The sequence below is a fragment of the Onychomys torridus genome, chromosome 7, assembly GCF_903995425.1.
Source record: "Onychomys torridus chromosome 7, mOncTor1.1, whole genome shotgun sequence".
NCBI lineage: Eukaryota > Metazoa > Chordata > Mammalia > Rodentia > Cricetidae > Onychomys > Onychomys torridus.
In genome coordinates this window covers 116,504,456-116,511,305 of record NC_050449.1, presented here as the reverse complement: position 1 = coordinate 116,511,305, position 6,850 = coordinate 116,504,456, and positions in this window count along the sequence as shown.

The window sequence follows — 6,850 nt, the reverse complement described above, 5'->3', positions numbered from 1 at the left end:
CCTTGACTTGGGCTGACCTTTGTAACAAACAGAGTACAGAAAGAACAGTTTTCTGTCTTGCTATCTTACATTGCTGCTGCTTGAGGCCATGTCACAGGACTCTGAGGCAATATCTGGGGAGGCTCATGAGATAAGGAACTGAGATCTCTGCTAGCAGCAGGAATGAACACCTGTAAGCAATCGAGTTCCACCTCCAGCCAAATCATCTAATGGTGGAATAGACATTTTTTTCATCATCAAAGAAAGATTGTAGCAAAACTTCCCCATTAAGTTGTCTCTAATTCCCTACCCACAAAAACTGTATGACACAATACATGCTACTTGTTTAAGTCCTGGTGTCTTATGGTAATTTTTACTAGCTATATGTAATATATTCATCCTACAAATGAAAAAGTAAGCTCAAAGACAGTAACCAAAGCTGCACAATAGAGAGCACCCTTATCCTGTGACCCCAGAACACATCAGTTTGGGGTCTCTCAAATTCCCATGGTTCAGCAGCCTTCCAATTGACTATAGATAAGAGAGGTAAGGTTGGAGGTACACTGAAGCCATTCCCAAACAAGGTGGGCCACCAGATCAGGTCTCTTAACTGGCAATCCCCGGTAAAAGAAGATGACTCTGATTCTTTTCTCCCCTTGTTTGGAGCCTCCATGGGCAGAACTCTTCTCACCTAGGCAGACTAATTGGTTCATGCTTCTGTGCCTGGACCTCCACTGCCACATAAGGAACAACCACTGACTCTCATGGCTATAGCTCTGTCAGCTATGTCCAAGAAGAGCTATGGTGCAGGGCTTGCACCTGGGATCACTTTGGCCTACAACTCTGGCCTTGCTTCCCAATTCTCCACTATTGATTCATAGGGTCATTTTTGAGAAGTTTCTAGGGGAGCTTTTGATATCCACATGAGTTCTCTCTGATCATGTGAACCCCAATGACCCCTGTACAGGCAGGGCTATAGATTACTTGAGCTCTCAGGCATGAGCAGAATGTGATAGTCAGTGAGTAAGTGTGCAGCAAGTCCTGCTGGTTCTGTCTTTTCATCCTTGACCAAATCCCATCAAGCATTACTATGGCCCCCTAGGCACAACTTGAATTGAGCAAGTCAAAGAGTTTTAGACAAGGAGGCCAAGAAATTCTGAGCAGCCCACTGCCAGTTTTCAAAGGTTTCTAGTCAAGAGAGACCTGAGATGGTGAAACTTGCTGATAAGGTAAAGTAGTATAATAAAAGCCTAGGTCTTCATGTGGAACTCAGGGACTCAAGCACAAAAGAGAAATAAATAGCAAGCAAAGTATAGGATATTTGGGTTCTAAAGTAAACTCTATAGTCTATAGTGGAATAAGTAGGATTGTGTTGCTAGCCAGTCTCTGTCCCAGTCTCCGCAACCTACTCCTTTTCAGACTGCATCTTTGGATCTCTGATGCTCTTCAGAGTTACTTTGGAGTTTGACACTGGAAAAACCTGCTGTCTGATAGAAATATAAAACTGGTCACATATGTACTTTTAAATCTTTTTATAGTCACACTACTGTTTAAAAAAATCTAAAATAGATAAAGAATGTATAGAATTTATCTAGTATGTGCAAGGTCCTAGGTTCACTCTCTGAGAGACTGGGGAGCAGGGGGGTGGGCTTGAAAGGGGTTGAGAAATTAATTTAATGTTATCTTTAACATACCTAAACCATTTTGCCATGTAATTAGTTTACTATATGTACTAATAAGACATTTCACATTTTTTTAGTGTACTATCTTCAAAACCTGGTGTGTCATTTGTACTTAAACACGTTGTAGTTAACATCAGCACACTAACAATACACAACAGCTTCAGTCAGAACTGTGTGCTTGACCTGTGATAAGGAAGGAGAAATTGTCCTTTAAAAAAAAAAAAAAAGGAGATGGTCTCCCCCTGGTGGGAAAATCAGAAAGTGCAGGAAGAACCAAAGGATTCCAGAAAGCAAAATGCGGAAGGCAAGGTAACCTACCAAGCCTTTCACACAGTTGAGTCCAGTGAGTTAAGGAAAGGATTGTATCAACAGGACACTGAGAGTCAGTCACTTGGCCCTCTCCTACTTCATGTGGCATTTGTAACATCAATTTCTCTATAAATATCCTCAGATGGTAAACTAAAATACAAGAGACACTGCTCTACAGCCAGGCCTGTTATAGCCTGGGGCATAAAATGAAAGTAGAAAGCCAAGCATGATAGTACCACACTAGAAGCTGAAGAAAGAGGCTCTCCATAAGTTCAAGACCAGATTGGGCTACAAACTGAATTTAAGGCCATCCTGGGCTATAGAGACTCCATCATCAAAAAGGTGACAGTCATTTAATGCCCTAAAGCAGAGGCTGTAGAGCTCACTGGCTGGGTCTTAGTCCAAGATCTACCATTCATTCTATGATAAGCTGATACAATTTGTATATATATGTCAAGCAGTACTTCCCACCCTTCTTTGTACATACCTGCTGCTCTTCCAAACAAGATCTGGAGTTTATTTCCCCTCCCTTGAATCTAGGATGACTTTGGCATTTACCTTGCCCCACACAATGTGATGAAGTGATCCTGCTTTACCCCAGGCTCAGCCTGGGCCTCTACAGTATCATGATGAAAGGAAGCTTGACTGTGGAGAAAAGGGGGTCAAATGAGAAGCCCAAGGCACTAAATCTGGCTGAATCCTTCTTAATCTCCAGTGTGAACCCAGCCACCAGGTGGATAGAGCCAAGAGAAAGGGAAAAGAACAGCTTGGAAAAGCTTTGGTGGCCTATCCTGAAGAATTATGAGAAATGATCTGTTGTTTTCAGTCATTGAGCTTCTTAGACAGTAACATAAAATCAAACTATATGTGATCTTGATAGTATTTATCCCACAGCTATATGAAAAATGAAAAAGAAAGGTATGAGAATCACAATGCCTACAATAAACACTCGTTCAATATTAAATATTATTGTTATGGTGGTGATGAGTACAGAACTTGGTATTTGTTGTCTCCTCTTGATAATAGAACATGCTTAAGTCATACAAGCCAGACTCACCTACAAGTCCATCAAATTAAAACCTGCATCTTTCAACAGTCATTTCATTCCAAGAACACCATAATCAGAACTCTGGGAACTGAAAGTAGGTGGTGACTGTGATCATCTGGCAACATGAGCATATTCTTAAGATATTTCATTTCTGTTATTCAAAGGACAACACAATTTCAAGATTCTCATAGAAAATTGAAGGGCTGTAGACATGTGATAAGATTTGAGAAATACTACCGAGTATGACAGCAGGGGAGCCCCTTGACACTTCCGGCAGGAGAATGACACAAAACAGCACTCTGCAGACCAAGGTGTGCAAGGTGGGACAGCATAGTCACGTCAATAGAGCACCCGCTATACAACTGGAATAAATGAGACCTACAGTCTAGAGTTTAAGGGCAAGTGCCAGCCATTTCTAGATTAGAGGAAGTATAGGTGGGTGGGCAGGAAGAAGCAAGGTGAGCAGGGAAGACTGTGAAGTTCAGACTGGAATGAGTAAAGCCTTGGCAGAGTTATCCTTGTGCCCTGGGCAGGGTTCCCAAGAAGCAGGGCTTAGAAAAGAGATTATGTGCCATGAAAGAGGGAGGCAGGGTGCAGAGGAGGAGTTGGGGCCAAGGATAAGTCTGACATTAGCAGTATCCCCCTTCTAAGACATGGAACAAGAAGAGTCTACAATAGATAAACCCTCAGCTCAGTGCAAGGGAGAGTAGCATAGACCTTCCAGGGCATTCTGAGCAAGTCAGTGCCTATCAGATATAGAATAAGTCCAAATATGTCTACCATATAAGAGAATCTCCCCCAAACTACTGATGCTCATGTCCCTCCCTCAGAGGCCAAATTCACTTGGTTTGAGATGTGATCTGGTTTTGGAATTCCTAAGATTCCCAGATGACTGGAGTTCAAAGACAGGCTTGAAATCAGTGCTGTCCTCAGAGAAGGGTACAGATATGATCAGCTAGCAGCTAGCATAACATTCCAATACCTGCTATACCCCACCCTGTTAGCACTACTAGTCTCTGTAGTACATTAAGAATCCACTGTGGTTGTGGACATTCACTAAATTGCAGAGTCTGAGAGCTGGAGAGATGATTCAAGGATTAAGAACACTTTCTGCTCTTGTATAGAACCTAAATTAGTTCCCAGTACCCACATTTCAGGAGCTCACCTGTAATTCCAGCCCCAGGTGATCTGTTGTCCTCTTCTGGACTCAGTGGACACAAACATGCATGTGCATATACAGACACACAAATATACACATAAATAAAGGTAAAATGAATCTATCCAAAAATAAAATTAAATGCAGTTTGATTCACAGAGCCCAAGACTGCATTATTAATGAGCTTTGGTGGTCATAAGGCTGATGCTGATGAGTGAGAAGGCTCCGTGCCAAAGCTAACCACTGTAGATGTACAGCACAAGACAGGTGTGTGTGCTAAGTTTATGGGCTGAGTACACTGGCTTGTATTTGTAGAGAGAAAAAGGTCACAAATTTTAAAAAATTTCCCCTCTAACAGTTATAACACTAAATGCTTGGAGCCCAAATGAAAGACTTGTGATGCCTTATATAAACAATCAGAACCTGAGCTAAATAGTTGGCTCAGCAGGTAAGAGTACTTGTTCTTACAAAGGACCCAGGTTCAATTCCCAGCACCCACTTGGCAGCTCACAGCTATCTGTAACTCTAGATCCAGGAGATTGGATGACCTCTTCTGACCTCTGTAGGCACTAGATACAAACATGGTACCCATATGTATGCTCATATGCATAAAATAATAAAGTAAATCTAAAACACATTAAAAAATCAATTTTTAATTTATTCTTTGACAATTTCATATACCTATACAAAATACTTGTTTATGTTCAATTCCCTTCTGCCATCCGACTTCTTCTGGACCCTCTAATATACCCCTTACAAAATCCTATCATCTTCCTTTTATTTTTAATAACCTCCTGAGTCCAGTTAAAAATGTCTGCATGTGCATTGGTATATGACCATTCACTAGAGCATACGCAATCTACCAGGGGCCACACACCCTTAAAAAAGAAAAGGTTCTTCTCCAGCAGTCATCAGCTACCAATAACTCCTCCTCAGCTTGGATGGGACCACATGCACCCCATCCCCCCATTCCATGCTAGAAAGCTGACTGGCTTGATCTTGTGCAAGCACAACTTGTGCTGTGAGTTCATGAGTACAATGGTCCTGTCATATCCAGAAGATACTATTTTGAATCCACAAACTCTGGCTTTTACAATCTTTCCATCCCCATCCCTTACACAATGTTGCCTGAGTTGATAAGAGGGGTGTGTAGTGTGCATGTGTATGCGTGCGTGCGTGCGTGTGTGTGTGTGTGTGTGTGTGTGTGTTATAGGTATCTCATTTAGGGCTGAGGACTCCACAGTCACTTGTTTTCTCCACTTTGACCAGTTGTGAGTCTCTGCATTACCGATGTCCACTGCAAATAGAAGCTTCTCTGATGAAGCCAAGTGCTGCACTAATGTGTCAGTATAAAGGTAAGTATTTATAAGGCATTTTGATACTATGTCCATTTAGCAAATTAATAGTAGTTGTTCCCCCCAAGGGCTTATGTCCTTCCTAGTCATGGGTACCATCTAGTCCAACTTTTAAAGACCCCCAGTGCCTCACCCCAAATGACCAGTCTCAGGAAGAGAAAATAATGTTATAAAATTTACTATATAACTTCCAGGAGCCATCCCTGGTGGTGGACAGGTCCCAGCTGGGAATGTAAGGAGGTAGCAAGGGAAGGAGGTGAGCCAGGCCATAGTGGTGTGAGAATCTTGCAGCCTGACCAACTAGCAGCTAGAGTATTTCTTATTATATTCAGTAAGCAAGGATACATTCATGATGCTCCAAAACACACATCATATCATTTTTGGTTTGGGGCATGTGTTTCACTTCCTCTTGCTCATCTTTTAGTCATCATTAATAAACTATGACAGAATAGTTATCATTTCCAATCATTTTTCCTTAAATATTGCCATCATTGATAAACAGAGTTAACATTTTTACTCATTAATCCAAACCCACAACTCAATTTTTAAGAATATCGAGGCATATGACAACCTGTTCTCAAGCTAGTATCTTTTGTGGCTTCAAGGATACTAGATCAAAACAAAATCTTCAAGCCAGCCTTGGCATATTGCCATATCCCAAGCAGTGTATTAGTATCTCTTAATGGTCAGAGTACCCAAGAAAAGTTCTCAGACCAAAGATACTGCAGTTATTATTTAAATTCTGGCATAATACAATGTTTATATTTTATATCTTTATAAAGTTTGTTTATATGTCTAATCTTGACATTCTATTGTTCTTTGATCAAATGACACCATAGTGGCTCTGCATGTGCTAACTTGCCTAAGAAAGGTATGTCCTGACATCTCATTCTTTTATCATCTTTTTACTCCATTCTCTGTGTAGGGCAGAGGTAACTTCAGCTAATCTAACTTTGTTGTTGTATATGCCACATAACTGCCTGAGTGTATAGTGGGAAGAGGCTTACAGTATGATCTGTAGCCCAACTCCTCTCTAGCCCACTGAATATTGTTGGTCTTTTTAAGTTTACTTTGTTTTGATTATCTTATTCCTGAGTAAGTACAGAAACAGATGTTTCAAGGATGTCTCATAGCCTCATAAAGAGACTTCTGGCTTCTTTATGTGTGTCACAACCTCCAAGGCGTAAGGAAGACATTCAAGTAGATAAGGACATTTCCCTAAAAGCAGGACGGGTAGTATTTTCAGGACTTTCCTGGGGAAAATCAGAAGCAATACTCCTGGGAGAAGGCATAAACAATTCATAAAAGATTTTCCATCGAT